Here is a 23,430-nt window from a genome sequence, read left to right as displayed (position 1 = left end):
GGGGCAGTGCAAGCATTCATGTGCTGTCTTTTTATAGGCTGAAGATTGTGTGTGAGAGAAATGCTTTACAGCAGGAGCAGACTGCAGTTTGGCTTCGGTGTTGTAAGTGAGAGGATGTGTGCATATGTACCAGGTACATATGGCGCCTTTGCTCTGAGTGCATTGTGTAGTTAAAGCAGAATAATCCAATCAAGGTTTTGCTTGACTAGTCCTGTGACTATAAAAGGTAAAAAAAGACTGCAGGGCTTTAACTGCTTTGAGAATTAGGAAGCAGGTGACTGAAGTCCTCAACTCCTCCTCAGCTAAAGAGCATTGCTCTGCTGCTGCCTGGGTTTTCTGAAACCTGCTCAGAAGGAAAGGAGGTTTCTTCCTTTGTAGAAACTTCTGCCTTCCTGTGCTATGAATAAAGCTATGAACAAAGACCTGAACTGAAACCAAAAGTTCTCCTGGTTTAGTTTATCCTGGGCTTTGAATGCATGCAATATGCTCCGTATTGAAGGAGGAGGCTTGCAGACCTTGCTTCAGTTGTGCCTTCAAGCTGTAGCTGAACCACCTGAGGAGACTACTCTGTTCCTCTTCCTTCCTGCATATCAGCAGCTTCCACATCCCTCTGCAATCCATACCCTGTTTAGAAGGAAACCTCTCTTCTGGTGCAGCCTGGGATGAACCAGTAGTTGTTCCCCTCCTAAGTCCCCTCACAAAGCTGCTTTGGCACCTAATGACTGGGTAGGGTCACTGTGCTGGTGAGATCTCAAGAGCATTGTCCCTGTTTGACAAATGACCTCCACTTGTACCTGTCTTCCCTTATTTCCTTTGGAATGTGCTGAGCCAGCTCCTGGAGATGGGACCTTCCTTTCTTTTCACCTGCCTCCAGGAATGGAGTGAGCTTTGCTGCTGGCCTGGGCCCTCAGCACCACTCAAGATTGTGTCTCCAATGGGGCAAGGAAAGTGATTTTACTGGCTATAAGGCTCTGGGCTCCAGGCTTACTACTGGCAAGTAATCCACAAGGGAATGTGTACCACATGGAATGGCTTGTTTCTCCTAGGATGGCAAGGGTTCTCTGCAGTCAAAGTTTGGCCACTTAATTCACTGCTTTGTGAAGAAGAGGGAAGCTACAGAAGCAGGTCATGTCTCCAGTATCCACTCTGCTTACGGCCCCTTGGCAGCCAGCATAGATGACAAAGGAGAAAGTGTTGTCTGAAGAGAAGCTCCAGGACACAAACTAGTTAGTCTGTGTCCAAAGGCTCCCCTTCTTCAAACACAAACTGGCTCTTGCCCACTGAGACCTTTACTACCTGCAGCAATGCAGGTGTCTGCATGCCCTGAAGTACATGGTTGCCTGAACTTACTCTGAAGAAGAAGGGGTGTACAAAATCTCTAGTCCTCTTTTCTCTGGGAGGTTCCTGATTTACATCTTTGTGGAAGAGTAGATCACCTAGAGATATGCAAGCTAGTGCTCATTAAGCCAGCATAGGTACAAAAAGCCACACAGTGCTGTGCTCCATCCTGCTACCTTAAGCTTGCTGAGAAGCAGAGTACCTTGGCCTCAGAGCATACTGCCATGTGGCTATGCCACTTTAGCACCTGAATTAGTACAATTACCTACTCAGGAATGCATTTTGCCTTATAAAATGTACTCTTAATTCCATGGGTTCCAGTGGAAATGTTTATCATGCCCAGAAGGAAGAAAGACTGAGATCCTATATGAGTGTCCTCACTGCTTATGATCTTGTTCGACAGCATCTTGTTTATAAAGTGTCATTACTTAACTGAGGCCCTAGAGACTAAATGTAGAAGATGACTTTTTACAGCCTTGGAGCAGGTCACTAGCATCATACAGGGGTGAACTGCCTTGTGCACGGTGTGCTGGGCAGCTCCAGTGCACAGCTTCCACTGTCCAAGGATTGGGGAAGGTAGAGAGGGTGATACGAGCACTGCTGGCAGAGTGAGGACTGGTGGTGACATTTACTTTCCCAGACCTTCAAGAGCTGGACAGATTAGAAGCAGCTCTTCCATGTCCTCTGTATTTGGGACTTCTCACAGGTGGAAAGCAAAGTGGCAGCTTTGTTATTCTAAGAGAAGCAGACCATTTCCTCCACTCCTTACTCAAGTCAGGGCGCTCAGTCCTGTTGTAGCCACTGGATTTTGTGATGTGAATGGCCTTCATCAGTGTCTCAGAAAAAATGGTAATCCCAAATGCTTGATGTCAGTTTGTATTTATGCTTTAGTCAATTTAGGAGCTAAAGACCCCTAAGTATCCGATGATGCTGTATGTTTATTCTGTTGTGTGGCATGCTGTCCTGCTTTGATGCTCTAATGAAGGAGAAGGAAATACAAGCAACTTGCTCTTTAATAAAACCAAGTAAACATACGCAGTTGAGACAGTATTTATTAACTATGTGAGCTGAGATATGCATAGTGCTTGTAGGTCTGTAGCCTTGCAAGTACAGGCCACTTCCCCCTGCAGACCTTCTCTCCTTGGTGGTTAAGCTCCTTTTCAATAGAGAATCACAGAATCATAGAATCAACCAGGTTGGAAGAGACCTCCAAGATCATCCAGTCCAACCTATCACCTGTCACCCAGACCTATCCAATCAACCAGACCATGGCACTAAGTGCCCCAGCCAGGCTTTGCTTCAGCACCTCCAGGGACGGTGACTCCACCACCTCCCTGGGCAGCCCATTCCAATGCCAATCACTCTCTCTGCCAACAACTTCCTCCTAACATCCAGCCTAGACCTGCCCCAACACAACTTGAGGCTGTGTCCCCTTCTTCTGTTGCTGGTTGCCTGGCAGAAGAGCCCAACCCCACCTGGCTATAGCCTCCCTTCAGGTAGTTGTAGAGAGCAATGAGGTCTGCCCTGAGCCTCCTCTCCTCCAGGCTGCAGACCCCCAGCTCCCTCATCCTCTCCTCACAGGGCTGTGCTCCAGGCCCCTCACCAGCCTTGCTGCCCTTCTCTGGACATGTTCCAGTATCTCAACATCTCTCTTGAATTGAGGAGCTCAGAACTGGACACAGCCCTCAAGGTGTGGTGTGACCAGTGCTGATTACGGGGACAGAATAACCTCCCTTGTCTTACTGGCCACACTGTTCCTGAGCCAGGCCATAGAGATACATATCTTTATTGCTGCCTCAGTATGGTTCTTCACCTAGTAATTTGGGATGAGAATTCTTTTTTCAGTTTTCACTGAAAGACCTCTATTCACAAACCAAACAAACAATTCTCACCCTAGGCCTTGAAGTAGGTGAGGACTAACCTCAAATAGCACTGATCAGGAACTGATGAAAAAGTTCTGACAGCTCCCAAGCTGTTTTAGAACTGGGAAAGGGAGTTTAACACTTTAAACACAGTTTACCCTGTTCACCAAGTGTCCAGATTTGAGGAGTGAGTTAATAAAGTGGGAAACTAAAAAAATACTCCCCCGGGTTCCACTACCTGAGGCTGTCTGAAAAATGACTGTATACGTCCTGGCCTTGTTCTGCCTGCTCAAGTCAAAGCTGGCAGACAACTGTCAGAGCTAATGGGCAGCACACTTCTCTCTTGTACAAACCAGGAGTGAGAGCCCTCTGTTAGCTACTTAATCCCATTGCCAGCAGTAGAGCACTTTTGGGTAAATACTGCTTGGGGCAACAAGCCATGTTAGAGGCTAAACTGAGATGACCATCTGCTCTATCAGCTCCCGTTGGTGCAGTTACTGCAGAGTTTATCTGTGTTGCTGTTGCCAGAGCACTCATCTGATACCACAGCTCTTCCTGTTGCTGGTATGTCTCCATCAGCAGTAAGGCATCCCTTTCTGTGCCTTTCTGCTGCAATTGTGTGTACCCAGGACTTACTGTCTGAATCTGACCTTTGGCAATTTAACACAAATAGGCTGATTGCTGATGAGCTGAAGCTTCCATTAAAGCCCACAACAGCTGCAGTTGTCATTGCTTTGGAAAGCAGAAAATATCTTACATGCTTGCCTTCAGGCACAAGTCTAGCAGTGGATTTGCAATTCCTGTTGGGTGCCTCTGCTGTACCACCACACAATGGCACACAATAGGCTTTCAGGGCCAAAGTCAGCAAAAAGCTTCTCTGGTCAATCTCTCTGAGTTTCAGTGTTTGTGGAATAATGCAGAGTTTCAATGGATCCTTCATATAAATGGATAGAATCATAGAATGAGTCAGGGTTGGAAGGGATCACAAAGATTGGCCAGTTCCAACCTCTCTGCCATGGGCAGGGACACCCTACCCTAGAGCAGGCTGCCCACAGCCTCATCCAGCCCCTCCAGGGATGTGGCCTCAAACACCTTCCTGAACAACCCATTCCAGGCTCTCACCACTCTCATGGTGAAGAAGTTCCTCCTCACATCCAGTCTGAATCTCCCCACCTCCAGCTTTGCTCCATAAATACACAGATAGTGAGTGTGTTTAGATGCACTGCCAATGGCCTCCATGCTGCACTACTGACTGCACTGAAACTGCTGGCGAAGAGGAGCCATTACCTGCTTAGCTGCCAACAGCTCACTGCCACTTCCTTAAGTGCATGAGGTGCAGAGAAGATCCAAAATGAAGCTCCACATATACATGAAGCAATTTAAGATCTGAGCTGAGTGCTCATGACCTTGCAAGCTGCATGTCTATGTGCTTTGGTGTGTGGGAAAGGCTCAGTTTGATCTGGCAAGGGGTTCAAGCTTATCAATGAGCACTCAGCTCAGAGAAGGGAGTTAGGCTCTCCTTCTTCCAAGATGCTTTACAAAAGGCTTTTGAATCAGACTGCTGTCTGAGGCAAACATGCCACACTATCCTGCTCCATCTTTGGATGGAATTTACACCTTGGGGAGCTTCTGATGTCTTTTCTAGTATTTGTCTTCTTCCCTCCTGTGTGCACTCACTGCCAATGAGAATGATGTGTACCTAGGCTTAGTCAGACTCATCTACCCTTCTTCAGCTAAGGCACTGGCTGAAAGTACTCACTCCCACCCAGGCTGCTATGTCAGTCCTAAATCTCCTTCTGTTCTTCTCTTGCTCCATCTGTTGTCCACTGATTCCTGCCTGCCATCGCTAATCTCAGTCATGCTGCAAATTCTCCAGACCAGGATTTGTCTTTTTGTTGTAACACTGACGTGAGCCTGTCCCCAACAACAGCTGTACATGCTATGATATCATAGTGAGCATTAAAAACACCTCTTGATGTCCTTAAGGGTAAGAACATCCATCCCAGCTCTGTTCCACTAATAAAGCAGCTTGGCCACAATGTCCACCAGGCACATCTATTGGCCTTTTCCACCAAGGCTTCTCTCCCAGCAACATGCAAGAAGGAAATCTCTGCCGCATCTGGAATATTGTGTCCAGCTCTAGGACCCTCAGTTCAAGAAGAATGGGAAGCTGCTTAAAAGAGTCCAGTGCAGAGCCACAAAGATGCTGAAGGGAATGGAACATCTCTGTTATGAGGAGAGCCTGAGGGATCTGGGACTGTGCTGCTTGGAGAGGAGGAGACTGAAAGGTGACCTCAGCAATGGTTATGAATACCTGACGGGCAAGTGTCAGGAGGCTGGAGCCAGGCTCTGCTCAGTGAGCTCCAATGATAGGACAAGGGTCAATGAGTGCTGGCTGGAGCACAGGAGGCTCTATATGAACATAAGAGAAAACTTTCCTAACACTTTGTGCTACAGAGCTGCCCAGGGAGGTGGTGGAGTCACCGTCCCTGGAGGTGTTGAAGCAAAGCCTGGATGGGGCACTTAGTGCCATGGCCTGGTTGATTGGCTAGGGCTGGGTGCTAGGTTGGGCTGGATGAGCTTGGAAGTCTCACTAGTAAAGCAGCTTGGCCAAAATGTCCACCAGGCACATCTATTGGCCCTTTCCATCCAGGCTTCTCTCCCAGCATCATGCAAGAAGGAAATCTCTGCTGATGACCTGAGCATGCCAGCAGTGCGAGTGCAGGGGAGCACAGCTGGAGGCACACCTGGACTGGGACTCCTCTGTAGAAGACACATGGGTGTCCACATGACCTGGATATTGGCAAGCTCTAGAAAAACACATTCTTAATGTGACTGGATGGGCATCTGCCTCTTCAGTGGGCACTGACTGGAATTAGCATGATAGGTATCTTTTGGTTGACAAGGAGGTTTTAGCCAGGTGGGGTTGGTCTCTTCTGCCAGGCAACCAGCAATAGAACAAAGGGACACAGCCTCAAGTTGTGGCAGGGGAGTTCTAGGCTGGATGTTAGGAGGAAGTTGTTGTCAGAGAGAGTGATTGGCATTGGAATGGGCTGCTCAGGGAGGTGGTGGAGTCACCATCCCTGGAGGTGTTGAAGCAAAGCCTGGCTGGGGCACTTAGTGCCATGGTCTAGATGACTGGATAGGGCTTGGTGATAGGTTGGACTGGATGATCTTGGAGGTCTCTTCCAACCTGGTTGATTCTATGATTCCAAAGCACAGCTGCCCTATGATCTCTTAGTAAAGGCAGCGTGGCTCCCAGTGGCTTGCTATGGCATCTGCAAACATCATCACAGGCTGTAAGCGACCCAGCCATCAGTCTCTGAGCAAAAGCCAGGCATGCACCCATCCATCTCCGTGTCCAGAGATGAGGCCTCACCCACATCCTTGGGCAACCTATTCAAGTATCTTATCACTCTCATTATAAAGAACTTTCTCATTATGTCCAACCTGGATCTACCCTTCTCCATTAAAACTGTTACCCCTTGTCCTGTCACCACAAGCCCTTCTAAACAGCCCTTCCTAAGTCACTTTCAGATATTGAAACGCAGCTGTAAAGTCTCCCTGGAACTTTCTCCTCTCATTGCTGACCAGCCCCAATCCTTTTAGAAGAGGTGCTCCAGCCCTCTGGTATCTATTCCCAAATGACTTACCAGCAACCCAAACCAACCATATTCTGCCTTCTGCTCCCTTTTTGCTTCTTGTGTTCCTTGCTTTCATCCTTTCTCCCTGGCTGGCACATTACAAATGAGTGAAGCAGAGGCATCTCTGACCTCTTCTGCTCCTTTATGTGCCTGGCCTTTACATCTTGCTGCCTTGTCCTCATCTCCTGAGGCTTCCCTGGGCTGGTGCTGGTATTCTGTATGCCTGTTTCCCATTATTCATCGTGTACACAAGATGTTTTCAGCTGACCTGCTGGCACATAGCCTTGTCCCTGTGCCGGTCTGTCTCGTCAGCCCTACAAACTCCAGCACATTAAATCATCTGTGTATCTGTTTCAGATATTTACGAGTGAGGTACTAATCCCTGCATAGTTCAAGGGTCATATGGACAAAAGGGGAACCAAGGACTCCAGCACTGAAGGCAGAAGTGGGGCAAGGGAAGACTGAGAGCAACATCAGGGCAGATGTCCAGGAGGAGAGTTTACAGCGTTGAAAATGCAGAAAACTGAACCAACAGCAGACAAGCCACACCTATGCTCTTTCCTTGCTAGCTGTGCACTGAAGCTCTCTCTCTTTTCCTGTTCCCTGCACCTGTGTCTTCAGACCACAGGACAAGTCCTCCAACCGCTCAAAAAGTGCCTAAAGAAACTGAAAACCCAGCAGCCAGCCCTCTTCTCTGTGATACCAGACACCTCTCCTTCCCTTTCACCCCAGTGGGAAAGCTGATCTGTCAGCCTGATCCGTTTGTGAAGGCAGCCCTCCCAGGCACCCTCACCGAGTGCTCCAGCCGAGCCTGTGCCCCTGTGTGAGCAGGAAAGCTCTTCCCAACGAGCCCAGAGCAGCTGCCATGCTGCAGAGGTGCCAGCGGGCCAAGGCTCTGCATGGCGTGCAGTTACACTGGCCTCCCAAAGCTCACCTTTGTCTCCCATCTGTTCTGTCCTACTGCTTTCCCAGGACACAAGTGCAGGTGAAATGTCAGCTGGCTGCCACAGATACCGCTCAGACGTCAAACCGGGGTAAATTAAACCTTAAAGCAACAGAGGTCCTGCTGTGTGCAAGAGCTCCTTTCACGCTGAGCTGGGGTTCTGCAGTGAGCTGAACTGGAGGTCTGGCAGTTGCATCCCACTCATATCTTAACATGGTGATTTCACAGCATGATTTCACAGGCTCACAGGATGTTAAGGGTTGGAAGAGAGCCAAGTAGATCATCCAGTCCAACCCCCCCTGCCAGAGCAGGACCACACAATCTAGCTCAGGTCACACAGCAACACATCCAAAGAGGCCTTGAAAGGCTCCAGAAAAGGAGACTGCACAACCTCTCTGGGCAGCCTGTGCCACTGCTCTGGGACGCTTCCAGTACAGAAGTTCCCCCTTGTGTTGAGCTGGAACCTCCTGTGCTGCAGCTTACATCCATTGTTGCTTGTCCTATCCCAGGGAGCAGTGAGCAGAGCCTGTCACCTCCCCTGACCCCCAGCCCTCAGAGATTTATAAACATTGATTAAATCCCCTCTAAGTCGTCTCTTCTCCAGACTAAACAGCTCCAGGTCCCTCAGCCTCTCCTCACCAGGCAGTGCTCCAGTCCCCTCATCATCCTCACAGCCCTCCACTGGACTCTCTCCAGCAGATCCCTGTCCCTCTTCAACTGGGGAGCCCAAAACTGAATGCAAAACTGAGTTCATAGAATGGTTTGGGTTGGAAGGGGCCTTAAAAACTGTCTGGTTCCAAACCCTCTGCCATGGGCAGGGACACTTCCCACCAGACCAGGTTGCTCAAAGCCCCATCTGGCCTGGCCTTGAACATTTGGAAGGAGTGGGCAACCATAACCTTCCTGAGCAATCTGTTCCAGTGTCTCAATACCCACACTGTAAAGAATTTCTTCCTAATAGCCAATCTAAATCTGTCCTCCTCAAGCCTCATTGCCTCTCATCCTAGCACTACAAGCCTTTGTAAAAAGTCCCTTCCCAGCTTTCTGGCCCCCTTCAGGTACTGGAAGGCCATTCTGAGGTCTCCCCAGAGCCTTCTCTTCTCCAGGCTGAACAGCCCCAACTCCACAGCCTGCCCACACAGGAGAGGTTTTCTAGCCCTCCAATCATCTTTGTGGCCTCCTCCAGATCTGCTCCAGCAGTTCCATGCCACTCTTATACCGGAGGCACCAGCAGTGGGTGCAGTACTCCATGAGGGTCTCACAGGAGCAGACTAGAGAGAGAGAGAATCACCTCCCTCATCCAGCTGGTCACACTTTAATATTATCTTTGATATTACCTCTGGGTTCCTAAGACTCAGGAGTGTATTGGATTTGGCTGAGCTGGAGTTAATTCTCCCCAGAGCATCTTTCTAGTGCTGTGCTTTGCAGTGTTGTAGTTAGCTGTTGGTAACAGAGCAGTGTTTAGATGCTGCTGAACTAAGCACCGGGGATGTACTGTTCCAACATTTCCCTGCTTCAAGAGTATGCTGAGGGATCAAATCATAGAATCATAGAATGGTTTAGGTTGGAGGGGACCTCCAATTTCAGCCATTTCCAATCCCCCGCCATAGGCAGCGACATCTCCCACTAGAACAGGCTGCTCAATGCCTCATCCAACCTGCCTTTGAACAGCTCCAGGGAGGCTGTGGAGCACAGAAGCACAGAATGTGATCTTAGATCACATTCTGTGCCTCTGTGCTCCACAACCTCCCTGGGCAACCTCTGCCAGTGTCTCACCACCCTCGCTGCAAAGTAATTCCTCCTAACATCCAGTTTCAATCTCCCCTCTGCCAGTTTAATCCCATTCCTCCTCGCCCTGTCATTACAAGACCTTGTCAATAGCCCAAGGATGGACAAGATCTTGGGAGGGGACACAGTGAAGCCAGCTGACCCTGACTGCTCAAAGGTATTGCATGCCATATGACAACAGCTCAGATATAAAAGCTAAGTTAGAGAAGGCAGTGTGGGTCCATTTGTTGCCGGCGCCTGGAGCAACTGCTGCATGTATCCCTGCTTCCCTGGAGGGACCAAATGCTGGCTGCTGATGGGAAGGAGAGAACAACATCCTTCTTTGCTTTTGCTTCTGCATGTGGCCTTTGCTTTTGCTTTGCATTCTGTTAAACTGCTTCTATCTTATTATGGGCGTTTGGTTATATTTTCCCCTCTCCCCCATCCATCCAAGAAGGGGAGAGGCTTTGGTGGGCATTTGGCCTCCCAGCCAGGGCTGAACCATCACAATGAATATTTGATAATTTGACATATCTAAACAGCTTGCTAATTTGCTTTCAGAAAGTATCAACCTGAGTTATACAGAACCAAGTCAGCAAATAATTTTACCTGACTGTGAAGAACTTTGCTTCAGTGCCTTGCTGATTCTCCAGCCAGTAGTCACAGCACCTGCAATTATAATGTAGTCCTTCTTAACAGACAGAATTCTGCATGATAAATTATCACAGAATCATAGAATCAGTCAGAGTTGGAAGGGACCACAAGGATCATCTCATTTCAACTCCCCCTGCCATGGGCAGGGATACCTCACACTAGATCAGGCTGTCTCAGCCTCATCCAGCCTGGCCTTAAAAGTTATGGCCTTAAAAATTATGGCCAAACACTTCAGAAAATGCATCTGAGAAGTTTCAAATGACAATAATAAGCTTCACAGAATCATAGAATGTATCTGGTTGGAAGAGACCTTGAAGATCATCCAGAAGATCATCCAGTCCAACCCTCAACCCAGTACTGAAGAGTCAACGCTAAGCCAGGTGCCTAAGCACCAGGTCCACATGCCACTTGAACACCCTCAGGGATGGTGACTCCACCACTGCCCTGGGCAGACCACTCCAATGTTTGATAATCCTTTCAGTGAAGAAGCATTTCCTAGTATCCAGCCTAAACCTCCCCTGGCACAGCTTGTAACCATTTCCTATAGTCCTGTCACTTGTCACCAATGAGAAGAGGCTCTGCCCCCTCCTTGCTCCAACCTCCCTCCAGGTAGCTGTAGAGAGTGATGAGGTGTCCCTTCAGCCTCCTCTTCTCTAGACTAAACAACTTCAGCTCCCTCAGATGCTTCTCATAGGTCATGTGCTGCAGGCAGACAGCAGATGCTTCAAGAGGATTATATTTCTTCATGTACTTTAGGTCTCCAAGGAGATGACACATTTAGGGTCAAGGGCTTTAGAGGCTGCGTCTACAGCCCCACAGGAGGATTGCTCTGTTTCGAGCATCTGTAAAGCACAGGACATTCTGTCAAGCTTTCTCTATGGAGTCTGCAGGAAATGGTGCTCCCAAGAGAGATTTTAGCCACGGCTCTGTCAGGCATAGCTTTTATTATAGTAATAGGAGTTGCTCAAATAGCCCTCAGTGCTGCAGCACCTTGCAGCCCAAGCGTGGGGGCTGAGCCTGAGCAGAGGAGCAGTGCTGACTCACTGGGCTGTTAAAAGGTTATTCACGTCTGCCTCCATAAAGGCAGGCAGAAATGGGCACCTCATTACAGTGTGGTGGGTTTGAAATGCACACAGCTTGGCCAAACCAGTCATCATCTGGCCAGCACAGAGGACTCTGGAAGAGAGAGAATCATGTCCAGAGATGCAGCAAAAGCACTTAGGGAGTTCCTGCTGCACTCACTGACAAGCCAGAGAATCATATGTGATAAGGTTTCACAAAGCACTGTCTCCTCCTACTCCCAATCCTGCATCACTGTAAATCTATCTGCTTGGCATGCTGAAGGGTTAAGACTGGGCAAGCCCTGCTAGGATGGGAATTTCCAATTCTATGTGATTTAGGAATCCAAACCTTGGCACCAGTCCCTCTAAAGTCCAGTCTTGAGAATATCAGTACCTATCAGCAAAACTCAAGTACAAACACAGGCACTGCAGAATGCCAGCTCATAGCCACAGTGCTCAGGAGCCATTGGAGACACCTCCAGTAGCTCAGCTGGTGAGAGGCCTGGAACACAGCCCTGTGAGAGGCTGAGGGAGCTGGGGATGTGCAGCCTGGAGGAGGCTCAGGGCAGATCTCATTGCTATCTACAACTACCTGAATGGAGGCTCTGGCCAGGGAGGGTTGGTCTCTTCTCCCAGACAATCAGCAACAGAACAAGGGGACACAGTCTCAGGTTGTGCCAGTGGAGGTCTAGGCTGGATGTTAGGAGGAAGTTGTTGTCAGAGAGAGTGATTGGCATTGGAATGGGCTGCCCAGGGAGGTGGTGGAGTCACTGTCACTGGAGGTGTTGAAGCAAAGCCTGGCTAAGGCACTGAGTGCCATGGTCTGGTTGACTGGATAGGGCTGGGTGCTAGGTTGGACTGGATGAGCTTGGAGGTCTCTTCCAACATGGCTGATTGTATGATTCTATGATTCTATAGCAGCCTGGCCCAGTGCAGGCAGGCTCTGTCAGGGAGTGAAGCTGGGCTTATCCCAACAAGGAGTGCCTGTGTGGGCCAGCTGTTTGAGATGCAAAAACATACACCAATACAGTGGCTTTCCCACACCAGCTTCTGAAAGAAAGGAAAAGGTAGTATCCATGGGCTGGATTAATTTTTCCATTGTTCTGTGTTCATGCAGTCACTCAGAGCTTGCAGGGCCAGTGAAAAATGCTAATAAATCACCTAAGGAATGTTTTATGCTCACTGCATGCTCAAATAAGTAACAGCACTGAATGAGAGACAGAGAGAATGTGGACCTCATTCATAATTACATCAGACAAAAATTGCTTCGAACTTCCATGACTGTTTTCCTAAGGAGCAAGTAGAGAATCATAGAATGGTTTAGTTTGAAAGGGACCTCAAAGCTCAGCCTGTTCCAACCCCCTTGCCATAGGCAGGGACATCTCCCACTAGAACAGGTCACCAAAGGCCTCATCCAGCCTGGCCTTGGACACCTCCAGGGAGGTTGTGGAGCACAGAAGCACCCAACGTGATCTTAGATCACGTTGGGTGCTTCTGTGCTCCACAATCTCCCTGGGCAACCTGTGCCAGTGTCTCACTACCCTCACTGCAAACAACTTTTTCCTAACATGCAGTTTCAATCTCCCCTCTGCCAGTTTAAACCCATTACCCCTCAGCCTGTCATTACTAGACCTTGTCAATAGTCCCTCCCCAGCCTTCCTAAGGGGAATTCACCCCAAACAATTTCTTTTTCCATTTCCCTTGAAATATGTAGTTTTGATGTCATGTGTTGACTTTGGTTGTTGACAGACTGCATGAAAAGAGCCAATGTGTTACTGGAGGCATTTTTGGCAGATCTGAAGGAAAGCTATCCACTTAAGAGCAGCAGCTAACCCACAACAAAACTTAATCTCCACCAAAAGCTTAATCCAACAGAAACCAAACATCTGCCCTTCTTGGGCACTCTGAGACGGAAACAGAGGTCTTGGCTTCTGGGGTTCCAGAATTGTTTTTCATCTTCTGACTTCTAACAGACTGCAAAGCAGGATATGTGCACTCACTCTGTGGTTTAGGTCAGAGACTGTGGTGTGGACTGGCAGATGCTTGGCTCTCAGAATTACAGCTATAAAACCTTAGACTGAACCACACATAGATCTAGTACAAATAACAGTATCCCTCCCTTGCCCTCTTAAACCTTCTGCTATTTCTGGCCTTTCTCTCTCAGCATCTCTTTTCATACACAACAGACTGAGGCCATTATCCATGGAACAGAGAGGATGCATGCTGCCTTTTTCTCTTTTTTTCCCCACTCTATTTCATTTCTGACCTCTGCTGCTTTTTTTACTATTCCAGTGCTGGTTTATAATAGGAAACTGAAAGCCTAGAGATTTTCTTCACATCTGACATTCATTCATCCTCCCAGCTTCTTTTTTCACCCTGTCAGATTAAAAGCAGAGAAGAAAACCAGCCAAAACAGTGTGTTGGTGGTACACATTTTTAATGGCCTCAAACCTGATTCTGTTCTTAGGTTTCCTTCCATAGAATCATAGAATCAGTCAGGTTGGAAGAGACCTCCAAGCTCATCCAGTCCAACCTATCACCCAGCCCTACACAATCAATCAGACCATGACACTAAGTGCCCCAGCCAGGCTTTGCTTAAACATCTCCATGGATGGCAACTCCACCACCTCCCTGGGCAGCCCATTCCAATGCCAATCACTCTCTCTGACAACAACTTCCTCCTAACATCCAGCCTAGACCTCCACTGGCACAACCTGAGACTGTGTCCCCTTCTTCTGTTGCTGATTGTCTGGGAGAAGAGCCCAACCCCACCTGTCTACAGCCTCCCTTCAGGGAGTTGTAGACAGCAATGAAGTCTGCCCTGAGCCTCCTCTTCTGCAAGCTGCACACCCCCAGCTCCCTCAGCCTCTCCTCACAGGGCTGTGCTCCAGGCCCCTCCCCAGCTTTGTGTGAGTTTATTCATTTCAGTGACCTTATTCTGGCTCCTCCCTGGCACAAGAGGAAGGCTGGGTGGTATATTTAAAGAGCATTCATTTTAAACATAACACTGAAGGTTAAGGCAAACATGCTTCTTGTTCATCTGCCCATCTCCCAGCCTCAATGACCTGTCTACATTCCCAACCTTATCACTCAAGTCCAGATATCTCAAAAGTGACTACAGATTTAGTATGGCTCAGGTTTTTATCAGTTTGAGACATTTCTACCTTGAAAAATCACTTGGCCTTTGTATGTGAGTTGGTCAGAGAGGTTATAGGCAGCCAGTTGAATTAAACCTTTGTCTTGGTTTGAGGCTAATTGGAATATTTTAATGAGAGAAATTAGATCATTGGCTGTGAAAAGAAATCAACAGTGATGTCTATATCACTTATAGGTTCTGCTGAGAGATATAAACCCAAGAAACATAAACATAGTCAGTCAGTGCCTTTGGCTACTGCTGCTGCATTAACTATCTCTGCCTGAACCTGTGTAACCTGAACTAATTTTTCTTCTTCTAACTCCTTATCTGTCAAACTCCCCCCCTGCATGTAAGAGATTCTGAAATAGGAGAGGATGGGTGGGGAAAAGAAAAGGAAAGGGGGGGAGTTAATTTGGAGCCCTCCTGAGCAGTTTCTGTATTACTTTTAACTTGTATGTAATTGTATAGAGTTGTAAATACCTGTATATGTTGTGTATGTATGCCTGTATATTTGTGCCACGCTGTGAATACAGCTTCATGCCTCAACTTCAAGCTGGCTGAGTTAGTCTGGTGAATTCGTGTGTCTGGTGGAAACTCCCAAACTACCAGAAGCTGTGATACCATGAGGCTGTTGAGTCACACAGCCAGGGATACACCTGTCCCTGTTCATGGCAGAACAGCACAGCTATGACCAAGGTCAGTGGTGAATGCTGCCAGCTCCGAGGCACCCTTCCTTATGGTGCACTTTGCAAGGCTGGAGGCGGTCTCATTTTATGCCCTTTCCCTGTTGGGTGTTAAAACTCAGGAGGTTTGGGAAAATATACCTTCAGTGACTGGATTGCATTGAACTGTGATGCTTCCTGTATATTTATAAGCCTGTATCACAGAACTATAAAATCAGTCAAGGTTGGAAGGGACCACGAGGATCATCTAGTTCCATCCCCCCCTGCTATGGGCAGGGACACCCTACCCTAGATCAGGCTGGCCAAAGCCCCATCCAGCCTGGCCTTAAATACCTTCAAGGATGGCACTTCCACCACCTCCCTAGGCAACTCCTTTCAGGGTCTCACCACCCTCATGCTGAAGAACGTTGTCCTAACATCCAGTCTAATTCTACCCATTTCTAGCTTTGTTCCATTACCCTCAGTCTTTTCACTACCTGACAGCCTAAAAAGTCCCTCCCCAGCTTTCTTGTAGGCCCCCTTAAGATACTGAAAGTTCACAAAAAGGTCACCTCTGAGCCTGCTCCTCTCCAGACTGAACAGCCCCAACTCCCTCAGCCTCTCCCCATAGATAGGAGAGACTGTATCTTAAAAACCATTGAGACAAAAGTTCAACTATTGGACAATTAATAGTTTAGCAGAACAGCTAATCATGCATTCAGCTTCTTGCTGTACACATATCCTATTTTACTTCAATTAAGTATAGGCTTAATTTGCTGTACAGCTCATTTAATATAATTTGCTGTAATGATTTAAAAGGTGGCTATGACTCTATAAAATCAGTTTGTCATGGGTAGTCATTGTAGGATGAGGATAACATGATCACAGCTATGGAATGATGCCCACACGGTGAATGGCAAACACATGGAACTGTTGGAGTGAGTCCAGAAGAGGCCATGAAGATGCTCAGAGGGCTGCAGCTGCTCTGCTAGGAGGACAGGCTATGAGAGTTGGGGCTCTGCAGCCTGGAGAAGAGAAGGATTCCAGGAGATCTTGTAGTAGCCTTGCAGTATCTGAAGGGGGCTACAGGAAGGCTGGGGAGGGACTATTAACAAGGTCCTGTAATGACAGGATGAGGAGGAATGGGTTTAAACTGGCAGAGGGGAGATTGAAACTGGATGTTAGGAGGAAGAAGTTGTTTGCAGCGAGAGTGGTGAGACACTGGCACAGGTTGCCCAGGGAGGTTGTGGAGCACATAATCACAGAATGTGGTCAAAGATCAAAGATCACATTCGGTGCTTTTGTTCTCCACAACCTCCCTGGAGGTGTCCAAGGCCAGGCTGGATGAGGCCTTGAGTGACCTGTTCTAGTGGGAGGTGTCCCTGCCTATGGCAGGGGGTTGGAACTGGATGAGCTTTGAGGTCTCTTTCAACCTAAACCACTCTATGATTCTATGCTTGCCTGAGTACTATCCATAGTGATTTGGTTTAGGATACTGGAGCTCTGAGATGGTGTGTGACTTACTGCTGTGCACTCATCCCAGTAGAATGGATGAGCAGACCTATGCTTCAAGGTGAAAGATACTCACTATGACATGAATCTGATGTCTTTTTACCTCTGTGAATAAATTATTCTAGAATTATGCACTAAGAGATCTCTTGCATCTGTTCACCAGCACTGCTGAGACACAGGACACTGGGGCTCTGGTTTGATCTCATTTGAAACTGCTGAGTTCCTTTATGTGGTGTGTGGGAATGACTAATTTTCAATTGCTGAGCATGAAGATGCCTCATTCTTTCAAGGCCAGGCAGAAAACTGTAAGGCACATACACTGTGGGAGTGGAGACCTTCCTCTGCTTGCTTTGCTCAGGTTTGGTGGTTTCTTCTCTTTTCCATGCCACTCATCCACCTTTGCAAATGGTTCTGCAGAAGACAGGTAGGACATCTGGAGCAGTCTCCTTTGTAGTCCCAGCCACAGGGATCCATGAAGAGCATTGCAACAGGCAAAGGCTCCAGACTGAAATGATTAATGGAATTAAATGTTCCAGGCTTTGTTTGCTTGCTGGTTTCTGTGTTTGTTGTTTGAAACAAGAGCGATTTGTTTCAGTTCAGCTGCTGGGTTATCAGAGTGATTAATCTGTAACATCACAAAGTCTGAAGTCCTCTTTTCCAAGAACCAAGGCACTTGTGCTGCCATTATTGATCTGGAAGAAACTCGTCAGGTGGTGATCTGAATAACAACAGTCAAACTGGGGTTGTTTTTTTGGATGTTGTGCATGAATAAATGAGTCTGTCTTTTTCTTTCAGGGGCATCCCTACTTCTGGGACATGCACTGAGGTCATAGAATCATAGAACATCAGGGGCTGGAAGGGACCTGGAAAAATCATCTGGTCCAGCCCCCCTGCCAGAGCATGAGTGTCTGGGATCTACTGTTCTCTGATGGACTTGTCCATGCAAAAGCAAAAAAAACCAAAAAAGCTCATCTCTCAGTAAAGTCCACCAGCTCCTTTTGCCTGTTTTCTCCACTAAAGAACTCTGCAGATGGAGCGAGGGCTGCCCCTGAAAGCAACAGATGTCCAACTGTAACTGCTAAAATCAGCACCATTAGTACTAATTTTATGCTGTCTGACTGTGTGTGATGACAAGGGGTACACGGTGCACTCTCTCTGCTGCCTGCTGCAAGGTGCTTGCATTTTTCTAGTCTAATTGTGGCTTCTCAATAGAAGGGAAGGGTCTGCTGTGAAGGACCACAGGGTATCATTTTGGATGTGCATGTCCCCAGAGTACTGAGCTTATTAAAGAGGAGCTACTGAAATGTTGACTTTTCTTCCACAGCTGCTCACAGTGAAAACAGATCTACTTCACAGGACAAGAGTCTAAATATAGCTCAAGTTTCTGAGTAACAGAGTATGTTGTAGTTTTCCCATGGTTTAGCAACAAAATGCTGCACTGGGGACCTAAGCTTACCTCAGTCAGGTATTACCTACTTTGTGCAATGCTCCTAAAGGCCTACTGCTGTGATATTTGTAACCTCTTGATATACCTCAGCATCTCAGAGAAAGGTGCAGGAAGTTTGTGGCAAGACCTGGTGATTGGAGGCAGTAAACAGAAACTCAAGGCAGTAAAAAAAGGATGCTGGTGGGGGACAGGCAAAAAGCTGGAGGTCAGGTTTGGTTTATGTAGGGTAAATATGGTTTAGTGTTGATAAAGATCTGCTCTGGAAACAACAACGCCACACTGTGATTATTTTACTGCCACTCTACCAGCCCAGAGCCTTCTCATCTAACAGAAACTTAACAGGGAAATAGAAAAAGCCCAAAGGCTTGAATGACTCCTGCTGCCCCTTTAACCAGAAAAACATAAATGAAGTAGGAAGCTGATCTTGGAGGACAATCTGCTTAGATAAGTACAGGCTAAAAGTGGAATAATCCCTGAGGTCACTCATTTCGTTTGCTGTAGTTTGGGCAGAAAGCAAAGGCAGCTGAATTCTTTCCAAGCTGTAATGTGCAGGTGGGTCTGTCCTTCTGCCTGCAGCAGCAGTGAAGGTGGCTAGTCTGCTTTTCTGTGAAAAGGGTAGGAGGTACAGATGCTCCTTTTCAAAACCTCTACAGTGCTGCTCAATATTTCTGAATATTTTGGAGGTGATGGGTAATTCTGAACCCACAGCAGCATGTGCAAAGAGGTACAAAACAGGAATGCCTTCTGCCTCTACAAGAGAAAACTTCTTTTTTCTGGGTGGAAATATGTGTGGTCAGACAGGTCCTCACTAGTACCTCAGGAGGATTCATTATACTTGGGTTTAATCTTTCCTGAGCAGGAGGAAAAAGGTTAATTGCCCAAGAAGAAGCATTTGTCTTGTTCACAGACTGCTCAAAGGTCTGTTCTTCATCTGTTTACTATAGCAAATGATAAGAGTGAGGTGCTTGAGCAGCTTGTAGAAACACCAGAAAGATGAATTCCTTTACCTCTACCCTTCCCTCCCTGGAGCAGATGCAGCTGAGAAAGTCTCAAGTGAAGTAGCTTTGCTAAAGCTGTGCTGGTATGGACAGTATGGAAAAGAAAGCATTTTTAATGACACTAGGTGCAGGCCTCCTTTTGAGATCCCTTATATTCCTTTTTTGGGGGGGAGATTGGGGAATCTCAATGATTTGAAAACACATCTCTGTCTCCTTTGAGGAGAGAGTAATGCAGAGAATACTTCAATGGAGGCTCCTTTGTGTGCTGTTATTGAGCAACCACTTGAGTCCTTAATCCCAGGAAAGCAGGGGTTTGTCAGTAATTGCTTTCCAGTCTTGGAAGCACATGGAGTTATTTATTTATCTTAAAGAAGGTGGTAAGCATCAAGCAGATGACCCCAAGGAACAAGACTGTCTTAGACTAATTAGCCACTAGTCAGCAAGCATGAAGTGGGGAATTGTTCTGAATAACTCCATTACCCTTGTGAGGCAGAGCTGTTGCTGTGCTCTCATAGACTGAACTCTTCTGGGGAGACATTTTTCCCTTCACAGGGGTAGAGGAACACTGCTAATTTTAAGGCAAGAATGGCTAGTTGGAAAACAGTCATAAGCCTGAGCACTGTAGCCAGTATCAGTGAGCTGCTGCTGTGTTACCAATTAAGCGAATGATGTGAAGTGCTGCAGAATGTGCAACTATTATCTGAAGACGATCACAAAAGGCTGTCTTGGGTTTGATGAAGAAACTTTTCTAAGGATTTTGTTCCAGAAAGGAACAAAAAAGTGCCATTTTCTTTAAGTTCTGGGGGCTTGCACATTTACTTAACTGCTGAGTATTTATTTGGATAAGAACTGTTAAGTAATTAATCTTGTGCCCTTCAAACCAGCCTTTGTCCCTTTTAGCTTGCCCTGTCCCTTTTAGCTTGCCCCTTAGCAAGGTAATCACCATCACCTCTTTTTTTTTTTTTTGGCTTTAATTAGTGTGTTTGATGTTAGAGCACTCTGCTTCTCTAGGACTTTGTTTATTGTTGCTGGTTTGCTTTGCTTTTCAGTAAGTCTTGCTCCAGTGCTGCCCATTCAAAGGACTTTCATAAATTAATGTTAAGTCCTGTTTTTATAAAGTATTCCTCTCTTTTCAATACCTCTTTATTATGCATTCCAGGGGCAGCTAAAGGCTTAGACTAGAGGAGTTCTCAGCTGTATCATGCCTGGCACATAAGTCTGTTGGGCCAGAACCACTTACTCTGTTTACAGTCTAAATAGGTAAACCCCAAAACTGAAAAGGTAAACAAATACTCTGTCACTCTGGGGCTTAGTTGAGATCACAGAGCAGAGCTGTTTGCAGAGTGTCCTGACTCTGCAGTGACTACTGTCCTAGGGAATACCCATGGAAGCTGTGGAACTGCCTGCTGTGTTGCTGACTAAGTATATGTGAACACTTCCCTTATTAGCCCCTGAATAAGTAATATTCACTTTCTTGAGCCATATGGAGAAGATGATGCATGATGCCAGAGGGTTTAAAGGTGTATCTGCACTTCTGAAGAGTGGCACAGTCATGAGTCCGCTGAGAAATGAGATGCAAAGGATGCCAGTGTGTATCCAACATCAAACTGTTGGAGTCCAGAGGAGGCCATGAAGATGCTCAAGAGGGATGGAGCAGCTCTGCTATGAGGACAAGCTATGAGAGTTGGGGCTCTGCAGCCTGGAGAAGGCTTTTGAGGAGACCTTATAGTAGCCTTCTAGTATCTGAAGGGGGCTACAGGAGGGCTAGGGTGGCACTACTGACAAAGTCTTGTAATAACAGGACAAGGAGGAATGGGTTTAAAGTGGCAGAGAGGAGACTGAACCTGGATGTTAGGGAAGAAGTTCTTTGCAGTGAGGGTGACACACTGGCACAGGTTGCCCAGAGAGATTGTGGAATGTGATCTCTGATCACATTCTGTGCTTCTGTGCACCACAACCTCCCTGTAGGTGTTCAGGACTAGGTTGGATGAGGCCCTGAGTGACCTGTTCTAGTGGGAGGTGTCCCTGCCTATAGCAGGAGGTTGGAGCTGGCTGAGCTTGGAGGTCCCTTCCAACCAAAACCATTCTATAATTCTATATTGGTTTTGCTCACATATATTCTAAACTACCTGGCTGCTAAGAACTGCTTGCCTCACTCAACATACCTGTGATGGTTTGGGGTTTCAAACTAGCACAATACCCAAACAATTCCTTCGTTTAATACAGGTGTTCTGTTTTGGTAGAAGATGGGAACAAAGCCTATTGATCTGAAGGTAAAAGGAGACTCCTGCTGCATTTGTGGCAAGAAAAATAGTAACCTAGCAATGCCACTTTCCCCTGCATCTCTGATTGGAAGGTGGGGCTCCTGCCAGCCGTGTATCTAGCAGGAAATGTCAGTCCACAACAGGTCGTTAGTCCACAAAAGGTCATGCCCTTCTGTGTCCACTGAAACTAAACCGCAGCAAGAGACATCCTTTCTCTTTCCCTGGACAGCTCTTCTCTGTTGTGACTTGGATTTTCCAAGCACACTACACTAGGAGGAGCTCTTCCTCCATTTCATCTCTCCCTGTGCAGCTACCTATTCACTAAAGGTCTAAGTTGATTTGCTATGGGCTGCTTACTCCCTGTCCAGCTTCTTAAATCATTTGAACTTCTTTGGGCTTGTAAGCTCCCTTTCAGCTTTTTGTTACGTTTCTCCCGTTCACTAGTGTGGGAAAAGTGGCTCCAGTGTACTGTACTTGACAGCTTCACTCTGACATTTCTTTTTCAGGAAAGCCAAAACCCCAGCCACAAAGTTCCCAACACATGGGCCTTTAGGAAGTATCTCAGAGAATACCAGTCCTGCTTGCAATTGTAAGGTTAATTTCCAGAACTGATTATGTAGACAGCAGCTTCAGTGCTTCCCAATATAAACTAGTGCAGTCACTAGGGAATTGTCAACACTATAGACACTAATAAAGTCATACCAGTTGTTTGGTGACCCCATTTCCTGTTACATTCACATTACAGGGTGTTACCTTGTTCAGTCAGCATGTGTTTCTCCTAGAGCTGCCAGCAGACATTCATAAGCTCTCTTCATTTGAAGACAAGAATCAGCACTCCAGTATTTTTCACTATCAACTGAACGTATACATGGCACTCCTCGTGCCTAAGCTTTTGAGTTTTGTAGGTGGTTTACATGCACAGGTCTCTCAGTTTGGAGAGGACAAGGCTCCCAGGTGACCTTCTTGTGACCTTTCAGTATCTTAGTGGCCTACAAGAAAGCTGGGGAGGGACTTTTTAGGCTGTCGGGTAGTGATAGAATAGAATAGAATCAACCAGGTTGGAAGAGACCTCCAAGCTCATCCATTCCAACCTAGCACCCAGCCCTGTCTAGTCATGTAGACCATGGCACTAAATGCCTCATCCAGTCTTTTCTTGAAGACCTCCAGGGACGGTGACTCCACCACCTCCCTGGGCAGCCCATTCCAATGCCAGTCACTCTCTTGCCAGAGATATAAGGGGAATGGACACATTTGCTGAACAGTTTTGTTCTGGTTGGAACAAACGAGAATGGGTAGATTCAGACTGGATGTCAGGAAGAAGTTCTTCACCTTGAAGGTGAGAGAGCCTGGAAGGTGTTGCTCAGGGAGGTGGTGGTGGAAGCTTCATCCTTGGAGATGTTTAAGGCCAGGCTGGATGAGGCTGTGGATCAGCCTGATGTAGTGTGAGGTGTTGTTGTAAATGGGACTAGTTGAAATCTGAGTTTGGGGTAAAATGCAATGAGGCAGATTTGAAAGTTATGAAATATTTATTAATATACCCAAAATAATTCCCCCAAACTTATTTACAACTACCCACACAAGTTCTCGGATGCGGTTAGCAGAACTGTGTCACAGAATGTCTATGCACAATAGAATTTTGAAAGGTTTCAGAGAATGTCTTTGATAGAGAGTCCGGCAGCTTAATTCGCCGCTTGTGAGGTTGATTAAAATCCTTCAGCAACTTGAACAAAGAATGGAGAATACTCACTAGTCCTAATGTCCGTGGCCCAAAAACATAGGCAGGCAAATATCCAACAGAAGTCCTGTGGCAAACTCCACGTGGGCCGCAAAGTGAAAATCTGCTGCTGGCTGAGGTGGCTGGAGGGGGCTGAGGAGGCGGCTGAGGAGGCGGCTGAGGCGAGGGGCGGGCGAGAGGCAGATCAGCGAGGAATGAACACGCCAGTACCTTTTCCCCTGTTCACCCCCATCTATAGGGTAATGGCCAAGGCTAATGGTCTCATTGACTACACAATCACCTGATCACCTCTGGCAATCACCTAACTAGACACAGAAATGGAAGAACCCACAGGTGTTGCTCTCCACAAAATGGGGGCGCATACGCCTACCATAGGACAGGGGAGCGGTCCCCATAAAACTGCTCTC

The sequence above is a fragment of the Pogoniulus pusillus genome, chromosome 1, assembly GCF_015220805.1.
Source record: "Pogoniulus pusillus isolate bPogPus1 chromosome 1, bPogPus1.pri, whole genome shotgun sequence".
NCBI lineage: Eukaryota > Metazoa > Chordata > Aves > Piciformes > Lybiidae > Pogoniulus > Pogoniulus pusillus.
The sequence above is the reverse complement of the archived record's forward strand: the minus strand, read 5'-3'. Positions refer to the sequence as shown.